The sequence below is a fragment of the Ciconia boyciana genome, chromosome 5 (genome assembly GCF_034638445.1).
Source record: "Ciconia boyciana chromosome 5, ASM3463844v1, whole genome shotgun sequence".
In the NCBI taxonomy this organism is placed as follows: Eukaryota; Metazoa; Chordata; class Aves; order Ciconiiformes; family Ciconiidae; genus Ciconia; species Ciconia boyciana.
In genome coordinates this window covers 62,611,407-62,622,740 of record NC_132938.1, presented here as the reverse complement: position 1 = coordinate 62,622,740, position 11,334 = coordinate 62,611,407, and positions in this window count along the sequence as shown.

Genomic DNA, 11,334 nt, shown 5'->3' with positions numbered 1-11,334 from the left:
TCCACTAGGGCCTAATGGCACAAGCCCTTCACTATGAACACTGTTTATTTCGGATCCATTGTATGAGACAAACTGTAATTTCAGCTCATGCAGATGGAGGACAAATGCAATTTGTATAGCCCAGAACAGGCAGGTAATGTTCTTCCCTCAAACACTAATTCATGATGTGACTCTAACCAAGTCCCTTACCCCCACTTACCTGTGCCCCTGCTTTCCCAGGCAGTTTGCAGAAAAGCTTTACCAGCTTGGCAGGGACCTGTTGATTACCCATTAGGTCTTTGGATCACTATTTTTACCTAAGAACTGAGGGCAGGGACTCAGACCCTTTTCTACTAGAGGCTGTAAAAATACACAGGAAAAAAAAAAAGAGTTTGGAGAGGTTTTTGGAAATGAAGGCACTGTGCAAAACTGGTAAGACAGGTTGATACTTGTTCAAATATGCACGTGTAACCCAATGCAGGCTGCCAGCTGGCAGTCATAGCAACACCTTCTTCCTTGGTAAGGTTTTTGTGCTCTCTATGCCTACTGCCGTTGTACTGTGGTGTCAACGCTTGGAAATCCTGCAGGAAGACCCTCTCCCTGCTCCATACTACAGCGAGTCCCAAAGTAGGGTGCAGTTTTCCACATCCTGCGTAGTGAAATAAGACCAGGAAGAAATACTTCCCCGGTACAACACAAACTGTCAGATGAAATGGCTCTTGCTTCTCCCAACCAAAGGGCAGGCAGAACTGCAGGGCAGCGTTTGGACTTTAATACTGACTTATCAGAGAAAATCTAAAGCTCAATAATTACTTTTTTTAAAAACTGCAAGTGAGGTTAATCTGATGTGCATGCACCTCAAGGCGCTCCCGTGGCATTAAGCCAAGGTCAGAGAAGCTTTTTCAAGAGAGAGGCCGATGTTTTATCTAGATTCAAATTTGGTAATGGCAATGTGTGCACCTGGTAGCCTGCCGCTACTGCCTTTGTCTTCAAGACCTCTCCTTGGTCTATGTCTCTTGTTTAGTGAAGTTTGACTCGGGTGAGGCACTCATGTCTTGAGAAGGTGTAGGACAAATAAGGCAGTGTTTGCCCTTGCTGGCATAAAATAATTCTGATGGGTAATGTCAGCATCTGTTCATTTCTTAAGCCATGCACACACTCAACCCGTTTCCAGTAAGTGAAAGCCTAGGATTTAGGAAATCTGTGTTTGTTTAGTTAATTCATTCAATAAAAGCTTTGTTCGAGAAGGCACCTCCACTCGGCAAAATACCAAAGTTTATACTTAAATGCAAGTAAATGCTGAAATCCTGCTGAAGATAAAAGGATTTGTTAGGTGTGTAATGGTAGCTTTGTGCTTAAATATTTAGCTAACAACAGTGTTATTAAGCAGATGCTTATCTGACTTTCTTGAACGGAAACCTGAGAGGGTATTGCAATAGGGAAATATCCCGAGTCCAGGTTGATAAGATGTCTGGAGCACTGGGTAGATGCGGCTAGCTGGCTGTGAGTGGCTTCTGGTATGTATCAGGCAGGGAAGTATATGTTGCAGATGACACTTTGCCAATTGAGGTGACTCAAAGCCTTTTTTTCTGCAGGACGTGAAAACCACATTTGAAACAATAGCCCTGCATGGGGTAAAAAAGCCTTCAAAACTTTACATATGTAGTTATGGGCTCTAAAGTGGCTGCTGTCAGTAAGGAAAGAGGTCTTGGAGCTTCAACATGTGCTCAGTCCTCGTTAGTAGTTATGCTAAAAATTATTAGGGAAAGAGAACAGAAAATACCCCCAGGCTGCTGTTTAAATGCATGGTGGTTTTACATCTTGAGTGCTGCATGCAATTCCAGTTTGTCTAGCTCAAAAATGATCTAGCAGAGCTGGGCAACATCCAAAGCAAGGCAATAAGGATTACCAGTAGTACGGAACAGCTTTCTATAAGGGGTGATTAAATGGCCTAAAGCTCTTCGGTGTGGAAAAAGAGGTGTCTGGGGGAAGTACGAGGGAAATCTCTAGAAATGTGAGTTTGGTGGAGAGGGGGAAGTTGATTGTTCTTATAACTCAGGAGCCAGGAACATCAAATAAAATTATTGAGTGGCAGATTTGGTACAAACACAGGCAGCCTTTTTTTTTTTTTCTTTCTCCCCTCACAGTGGTGAATTATGCTGCCAAAGTCATTGCCAAAGTGGAATCAGATCTTGAATTGCCTTTCAAGCTGGGGAGCAAGCACAAAAGTTTTTCATAGGGGAGGATCCTCTAATCCAACAGAAAAGGGCACAAAAACATCCTGAGGCACATACATAGGAAAGATCTTTCTCGGTTAGCAAATTGAGTCCTTGCTGTCATAAAAAGCGAGTCTTGTGATCTTTCCAATAGATTTAGGGATCCCCTTATTAAAACTAGTTAATGTTTTCCTAACCTACTCTTCTGGCTGGAAAGCTGTCATTGACAAACATGAACAGTCTTCTAATTGCCAGCCTTAACTTATTCATGACTTAGTAAAATACGTTTGTTCTTGTACCAGCCTTAGCTCTCAGCCTGAGAGGCTTTTCTTTCTCCCTGGTGTTTATTACCCCCATATATTTTGTAAAATTGCAGAAAAACAGCATTTCAGGGAACCATTTATGGTTAGCTGCTCCCTATCCTTGCCTCAAAGCCAACCCAGTCATCCTGATAAAATTCCTGATTGATATTTGTGTAACCCATTTGTGAAGACATTGAGCAGTGGAAACATCCACAGTGGATGCATGCTAGTGTTTTGCTTCTCCACCTTCGCATCCAGGAACAGAAGATGTGCTGCTTCATTTTTAACTTCAAAAGGGGGAAATTAAAAAGAATGAGGAAGAATGAAAAAGCTTACTATCTATCCATCTAGGCAAACCGAGCAGGAATAAATACATAAAAGGAGCAGTCAAAAGGGTCTAATTCTTGGATTATAGCACAGATACTTCAAGTAGAAGCTCAGAGTAAATGTGCATTGCCCATCAGAAAAAAAAAAATTGAAAGGATGACAGTCAAACACTGTAGTAAAAGAAGCCACTAAGAAAAGATAGAAATGATGTTTCAACACATATGCACACACACACACAAAGGCAAGCCCAAATTCTGGAAAGTGAAATGCTAAACCCTAGTAAGAAAAGCAAAAAAAAAAAAAGGGGGGGTGTGTGTGTGAAGCTGAGTTTGCTAAATGCAAAAGAACACTTTCCTTCTCCCAAACGTATCAGAAACAGGGATATTGCCATCTACTCTGTAGGGATAATAAATGACTGAGACACAATCGGGGGCACTCAGAGAAGATCAGACTATGTAATAAAAAGCCATTTAAAAAAATAATTTTGATGGAACCAACTGAGCTTTCCCATGTTACAACATCTCTTTCTGGGGTGCTTTTCTGACAATCTATCTCAAATTAAATTGCTGATAGAAAAGTTTTCCAAATAAATTAACAAGAAGAATAGTAACCAATTGCAAAGGCTAACTAATATTCACACAAGAGGTGTAAAGGAATTCAAGTATGAAAGCGCTGACCTACCAGCTGTGTTGTTTTCATGTACTCCTTAAATAGCCCTTGGTTCCAGGAGAATGGAAAGTGGCAAATACATGTTTTTGAAGTGAAGTCTGGGAGCATCTGGTGCAAACTGTAATTAAGAATGGAATGAGTTGATGTTTGGATAAATATGATACAGTGTTGGGGGGGGAAATCTATGCAGTTTTTATAAAAGGAAGTTATTACCATACAAAACTATTGGAGCTCCAATAAGGAGAATCCAATCAATACAAAGGACTGGATTTTGAAAATCTTTTTGACGAAGACTCACCAAAGTCTTTTAGAGCTACCATGGGATAAGAGAAAAGGTTAATTAATTCATATATATACTGTTCCTATGCATTAATTATTTGTAATTAATTTATTCCTAATACAATTTTTTATCTCTGTTAAAAGATAAGTAATGAAGTGAAGAATAAATGGCCCGTCTATAAAATGGACATCCAATAGTGATCAGTCCTAGGACCTGGTATGTTCTGCATAGTCACAGGTGATTGTAAAAAGGGTGATGGGGAAGCAACAAAATTCCCTGGTAATTATATGCTATTCCAGAAACACAAAACTAAAATTTCCAGTGAAGTGTTGAAGACGCTATGTGACTGGCTGATAAAATAGTAGACAGAATTCAGTGTCAATAAATGCGAAGTAATACAATGGAGAATGGTGCTAAGTATGTGTACATAACAAGGGGTTTAAATGAATTCTTTTCCAGGAAAGAGATGCTGAAATTATTATGGTTAGTTCAACGAAAACAACAGCCAATGCTTTTTTTTCCTCCCCTCCCTTCTCCTGTTAAAAGAAATGTTGTAGTATCTTTCATCAGAAGGCTATTGATCCAGCTAGGTCTCAAGCTCCTTCCTCCAATTTTCTCCCCTTCAGAAGAGTGCGGACCTGTGGTAGTTTTAGTGCCTTTGTGTCTAGGACAGCTTTGTATCTTCCTAATTCAAAATGCTGAGCTCTCCAATCCAGCTGACTTCCACAATTATTTTCGCTAGTTTACCGAATTTTGCTGGTCCGCATATGGAAACAGAAAACTGTAGATGTCAAAATGAAACACTCCATCTGGGCACTGGAAGTAATTAATCACGGGAAGAGATTGCCCGAAGGTGATGGCAAATTGTCCTTCACATCAAGTTTTTTGAAGGAGATTGAACCTCTCCTGCTGTAAGGTCAGTGCTGGTTCAGTTGCAGGACGTTGGGCTTGATGTTGGCTGAACTCCTCTGCTCTGCACTACTCACCTCAGCTCTCCTCTTGCCTCTTTCTTCATCATCTCTACTGTACATGCACTTCTCCCTGACAAAACACTGCATGAAACATATTGCATTTACTAATTAGAATAGCAGTTACTAATTAAGTTTAAATTCCAATGTACCAATCAAATTTTATTTCCTAATTGTGCTACATTATCACTAATTAGAATAGCAGTTTTTACTTAATGGATTATATTTAAATTAAGATGTCTCCATCCAATGTTTTTCCTACTTACATTTTAACTAATTGGTACTGCAATTATTAAGTTACGTTTAAATTGAAATATATCAGGCTGGTAGGGAATCATACGATAGTTTGCTTACATCTGTATGATACTAGTAGGAATGATTAAGATACAGTCCAGTTAATTAGTTCTGGAATCAAAATAATTTTATAAGTGTTTGAATAAGGAGTGAGTGTACGCTACTCCCTTGCCACACTATTAAGGAGGAACTTATTATGGGCTCAGCAGAGATTTAACATGGTTATTGGTACTAATCAGCTCAGATTCAATCTGCAAATATTTAAGCCCAGGTTCAGGAGGGCATTTAAACATATACCCATATTTAAGCATGTTCTTAATGGTTGCCCCACATTTCTGAATCAAAGTCTTTTGATTCCTGCTTGTCAACACTTGAAATATTTTTGTGATGGCTAATAGAAAAAGGCCTTTGAAGATTTATTGACCATGCTTTACCCTATTCTGCAATACCATCAAAACAGATGCTGGTGATGCTACACAAATACAAAGACAATTGCCAAGTGCTGACAATTAGCAAAGGAGTAGACAGCAGCCTTAAATCACAGGTATGCACCAAGATCCAGCACGGAGGCTTACTACCAAGCTAGCTGGAGCACAGGGAGGGAATCATTACTGGCTAAAGGAGTTGTGATTCCTGTTTTCTGCTGACAGTGACCTTAAAGCGGCATGGGGGGGAGAGCATTTCAGATTGCAGCAAATGCTGTGACTTGGAGGTTTTAATGCCGCAGCCCTTCAGAGGAGCAAGCACAGCATGCAAACTTCAGGCCACACTTGTCCTTCCTGAGCACCAGCGAACCCTTGCTGCTAACACCACCTCTGCTTGCTGAGAGTGCAAGACTGCATTTGTGAGCAGTAGGCATGGGGATGAAGAAGGAAGAGGCTGAGGATCTGCAGCCTTGCAAAATCCCTGTATATTTTTTTTTCAGTGCCATTATGAACTTAGAGGAGTGGGGTGGCTTTTGATAGATATATATAAATACATACCTGTATTTGTAGACATATGCCAGATCCTGTGTCCATTCACACCCATGCATGCTGTGGTGCAGATGAGTCATGTCTGCTGTCTTTGACAAAATCAGTTTTGCACAGATGGTAGGGAGACGTTACCTTCTGCATCCTTCAGCCTAGGCTTGGTCACAGTTAGGAGCTGCAGGATGTTCCTATGGAAACTCTGCCTTTTGTTTTTGTGACCCAACATACAAATCATGACTGCTTGAAAGCTTCCAGGCAGTGTTGTAACAGCATCATGACAGAAGCAAATATCTGGGAAAAGAAGTCTGTAATGACTTAATACCCATTCCAGAGTTGCAATATTACCAAGAGCAGGTGGGGAGCGATGTAATGATCCAACTGATCTGTAACAGGTTAACGACCTTCCTCATAGCAAGTGACATTTAAAAGAAACCAGCTAGATAAAATAAATAAATAAATGCATGAGGTAAAATTCAGGTTAAATTAGGAAGAAAGGTTACTGGTGCTTCACAGACAGGAGGGCCCATTAGAAATGAGATTAAAGTGCAAAGTTTTGAATCGACGAGATTTTAAAAATATTTCAGCAATATTGCCTCACTTCTATGTAAGTAAATGAGAGGGTGAATTTCAGAAATGGTACATATTCAGTAATGCCTTCCTCTTCCCCCCAGCCCATGCTTTCTGAGCTTTACAGGAACAGACTGGAACTCCAGAGAAATCCATATCCATAAGGGGGTCTGAGTCCTTTCAAAAAGCCTGCAAAATTTAAGGATAAGTGCAAAAGAAAAGATACCAGAAAATCAGATTGTCCTCATATTAAACAAGATCTCAGTTTTGGAAGTACCATAACAGCCAATGTCATCAAAAGCTCCTACAGCATTGAGAAAGAAGAGAAAATGTCAATGACTACTTAACTGAGGCAGAAGGATCAGCTTGAGAGCTAGGAGATGACAAGCCATGCCAGCAATGTATATTTGAGAGACCGTGTCCTTCATTGTAATGCAGCTATAGACATGAAGGCAGTTGCTGTATGATTATTCTTTAACAGTTAACTATGAGGGGATTTTATCCATTTTCTTTCTAATTTACTCTGACTTCGTAAAACCATGTTCCTCCAAGCCCTGTTCCAGCATGCTAAGGACTCCTGTCTGTACAACGTGAACAAAAGATGAAAGCCCTGAGCTGTGCTTTTCCTTCTGTGTAACTTATTTCAAGGCAGAATGTAGAGTCTTTTCCCCAACAAACTTTGGCAGCTTTTAGAGTGTTGTTGCTTTTGACTGAAATGCTGAACCCAGCTGAGAGTCATAGCCAAATTTCTCAAAGTTCGGTCAGCTTCTGAATGGACACTACAAATCTGCCACCAAGTGAATAAACAAGGGATGCAAGCGAGCATTTGTGGGCTACTCATATGTAATATAAGGTGTATAGCCCTTCCTCAAAATATCTGCATTTCATCCTCTGGCTTAATAAACAATAGAAACAGGTGGACACCTTGGGTTGGATATTCAATTGGTATAAAAGCAGGAAGCTATGCTGATTTACTGCAGCTGAGAAGCTGGTGCCTGCACTCTATCCTAGAAAGGATTTCATGGTCTGCAATTCAATTACTACCCTGGATGCCTACAGGAGGTGCCTTCAGCTAAACCATATAGGGACCAGTCAGAACATTTCTGATTGAGTTGGTTTCAGCCAGAATATGATGTCATGTCACACCATAACTTTTTTGAGCTGTGTATTTAGTGATGTTTCCACATCTTTCTGTTTTCTTAAACTCATGGGGTTTAGCACACTAGCCTTGGATGTAAAAAATGCAGGTTCAGACCCTTGCCCTCTGAGCTGCAGTCATCCAGGGTGAAAAATTGCCCTGATTCAGGCTAAGGAATAGAAAGAAGACTTTGTGCAGCTTAGACGATTGCTGTAGCCGTAAGGCTGTATGCAGGAAAAGCTTAAATTTTGTTTGGGGTGGCAGGGGGGAACCAAAAACTATGGGATTCAGTTTTTGCAAAAAGTATCCAGTGTGGTTTGGTTATGCTCCACACTAAGGCCCAAAACTTTCAGAGCTACCATGAAATACAAACAAGCTTGTTGTCTGGTCAGCTTTATATTCAAAGCGTTATCTAAATCTAGTGTACAAGAGTGCACATACTTTCTTTCATAAACACATGGAAAGTACAGCTGAGCATTAACAGTATGAAATCAGTAGGGGCAAACATTACTGTAAAAGGCACCGATTGCAGAATCTGGACTTTAATGTACTATTTCTGTTCTCAGTAATTTAAAATGTAAAAAAAAATAAAATTATACAGAGCACGTGTGTGTGTGTGTAACTATGATAACTGTGACAAACTAGTTAACAAAACTGAGGAGCTGGTATTTGTTAAGTTAGACATACTGAGTTTATACCAAATTTTATGTAGCTGTAATTCTGGTGGAGAAGTATCTTATTATTCCTCTCTGAAATTTCTCCAGCACAGCCCCCACCCCCCACAGATGGGAATTCATTTGCTAAAAGGCGAGTTGGCAGCAAAGATCATCCTGAGCTCTGTGGGCTGTGTCTCTTCAGGAGACAGGATTATTGCAAACACTCCCTCTGCACTAAGATATTTAAACAGTCTTCCTGGCAATGTTAAAAATGTAAGGTAAGGTGTGCATGATTATGAAATATAACTATACAATGACTTTCACATTTAAAAAGCAACAAAACCTTTTCCAGCTGTGGCCACCACAGTGTCAGAGTATGATATCACTCTGAGCATTTATTTCTGGAGGCAAAAATATTCCTGCCTCCCTCTCTCCCTCTCCAAAGTGTTCCCCTCCACACCTGATGGACTCTGTTGTTTGAGGCGAGTACCCTTCATTGCCTGTTAGCTCCTCAAAATCGCTGAGAAATCCAGACCCAGAAGGCAGTCCAGCACTAGTGAAAATCCTCCCTTTGCCTTCACGGGGATGAGACACGTTCATAGGTATCCTGCAGGACTGTTTTAACTATACTGTTACACAGTGTGCACCGTTACTGTAATCTGGATTTCCTGGCTAAACCCAAATGATAGATACAAGCATGCAAAAGATTCAATCTAGACAAAAATCTCCAGGGCAGTTTTGCTGAAGATAAGAGAAATATTCTTCATATGAATGCACCAGAAACCTGCCAACTTCCTGACTGAGCAGCAAGTCATAAAGCAAGCACAGCTCAGAAAAGCGGAGGTGTATATAAGTATCAGAATGAGAGGTGAGAGATAAAATCAGCTTTTTTACATGTGGGGCTGGAAAACAGCTGAATAAAACAAACTCAACATGAATGCCAGCATGGTTTTCTGCCCAACAAAATGCAAAGCCATATGTGTGGAGTGAAAGAAAATGGCCTCACTGATTTCCAAAGCCGGAAGAAAAGCCAACAGGAGAAGGAAAGGAAGGTGAGTTGGGAGCAGCAGCTACCGGATGCTGCCAAACTCTTCCACACCGGAAAGTCTGTAAGAAGACGCGGGACCAGAATAAGAGCGCATCGCTGTGTTTGCCTTCAGTCAAAATTCAGAGGAACAGCAACATAATTCTGAGGACTGAAATTCAGTTAGAGCGACACAGCCTGGCCCTGATGGGTCAATTCCTTTGCTGTCATGCATAACAAATGTTCTGTCCAAAGTGGCCAGAAGCCATCCGCTTATGCCCTGATCTACAAAACTCCAAGACTTGAGAAAACAAAGAACCTTGGAGCCTAAAATGTAGTCTGTCTTGTCCATTGGAAGTCTGCCACAACTTCTCCTGTTAAGAGCTAAGAGCAATTTCTCTTGGCTACTCAACCCACTACTTTGGTTGTAGCTGTGTTCTGTAGATCCGTCCTTATTCTTGCCTTCTGCTGCTGAAGTCTTGTTCTCTCTCATGACTGGCTTACCTGTCTGTTATTTTGGACTCAGTTATATTGTATTCTCCATGGTTTCCATTTCATCTAGACTTGCTTCTGAGAGTGTGTTTGCCTTGCTCCTTGCTTGATGGTCTTCGAATGTCCATGACCATTGGACTACCTTTGGGCCATCCTTCTTGCTCAGACTCCTGGCCTCAGCTGCACCTTGGTCAAGGTATGGGGTTCTCTTCTGGGTTAGAAAGTCCTCACTTAGCTGCAATCACTGGACTTTTCTCACTATGTCTGCCTGACAATGATCCTTACTGCAAAACTCCAGAAGCCATATCAACTAAAATGGGTCAAAACAAGAGAGCAGAAAAATGAGGGACACCTGCAGTAGTTAGAAATTAGATGAAAGGCCCATATGATCCAAGAAGATGCATCCCCATTTTCCTTCTAGCTGTCAGTTCTGGCAGATAGTTTGTGTAACTGAGTCTGAGCAGCCAAAAACCTGAGCATTTTTCTGTGTCATCCTGTGCTTGTTAATGCAATCCGTGTGCTTTGAATGTTATGATTATTTATTATTAAACTAAGAAAAACATTGCGTGAGTCTGTCAGATTTTCAGGAATAGCTTGCACTCTTGCACATGCCTTTCCCATATGCACAGTTTGGCACCTTCAAACGCATTGTTTTTGTCTGTGTTTATTTTAAACTGAGAAGCTTAAAGAAATGCACAAACAGTCACAGGGAAAAAGGAAACCAGTTATTTATAGTATGAAGCAGCTACATTTTCAGGATGGTTATAAGTATGGTTTGTAGCAAGCGGTGCCCTAATTCTGAAAGTACTTAAGGGTGTCTTGCACTTGACACATTAGGCAAGGGGTGCTCTTGACCCAGTTTCAGGCATGTCATCAAGGTCATCTTTGAAAGGATACTTGTGCTCAGAACAGATATGTGAGCTTTGAGCCTGGGCTTGGGCATCGCTGGATGTGCCTCTGGATCATCTAAGACCCACCTGGGTGCCTTAGCACAGCTGGCAACTTCATACGGTGCCAAGACAGTGAGCCTGTAGGGGGGAGAGAGCACCTTCTATATGATCTGGATAGACAAGACAGTCCACAGACTGCAGAAGGACTACCTGTGTTGCCTAAAGGTGTCTGTGTGGGGACATTTGCAGAAATGAGACTTAGCTGTGGGACTACAGGGCTACATCGTGCTGCCAAAAAGCAAAACATTAGAGGTAACCTGAGTTTTGAAAAGAGGATATTTGTCATAAGAAAAAAACCTACAGAGACTTTATAGCAAGTGCTCATTAATTCTGCCAGGTTAGTTAGGTTCTAGCTGCCAGGGTTTTTTTCCTTTTTTTTTTGGTGTTATTCTTCCTTCCTGCACAAATTTGTCTTTTTTGGTGAGAAATGTTTTGCTAGGATTATTTTCTGCAGCTCTACACACGTGTGCTGAAGGGGAGTTACTGTTGAACTGATCCTGT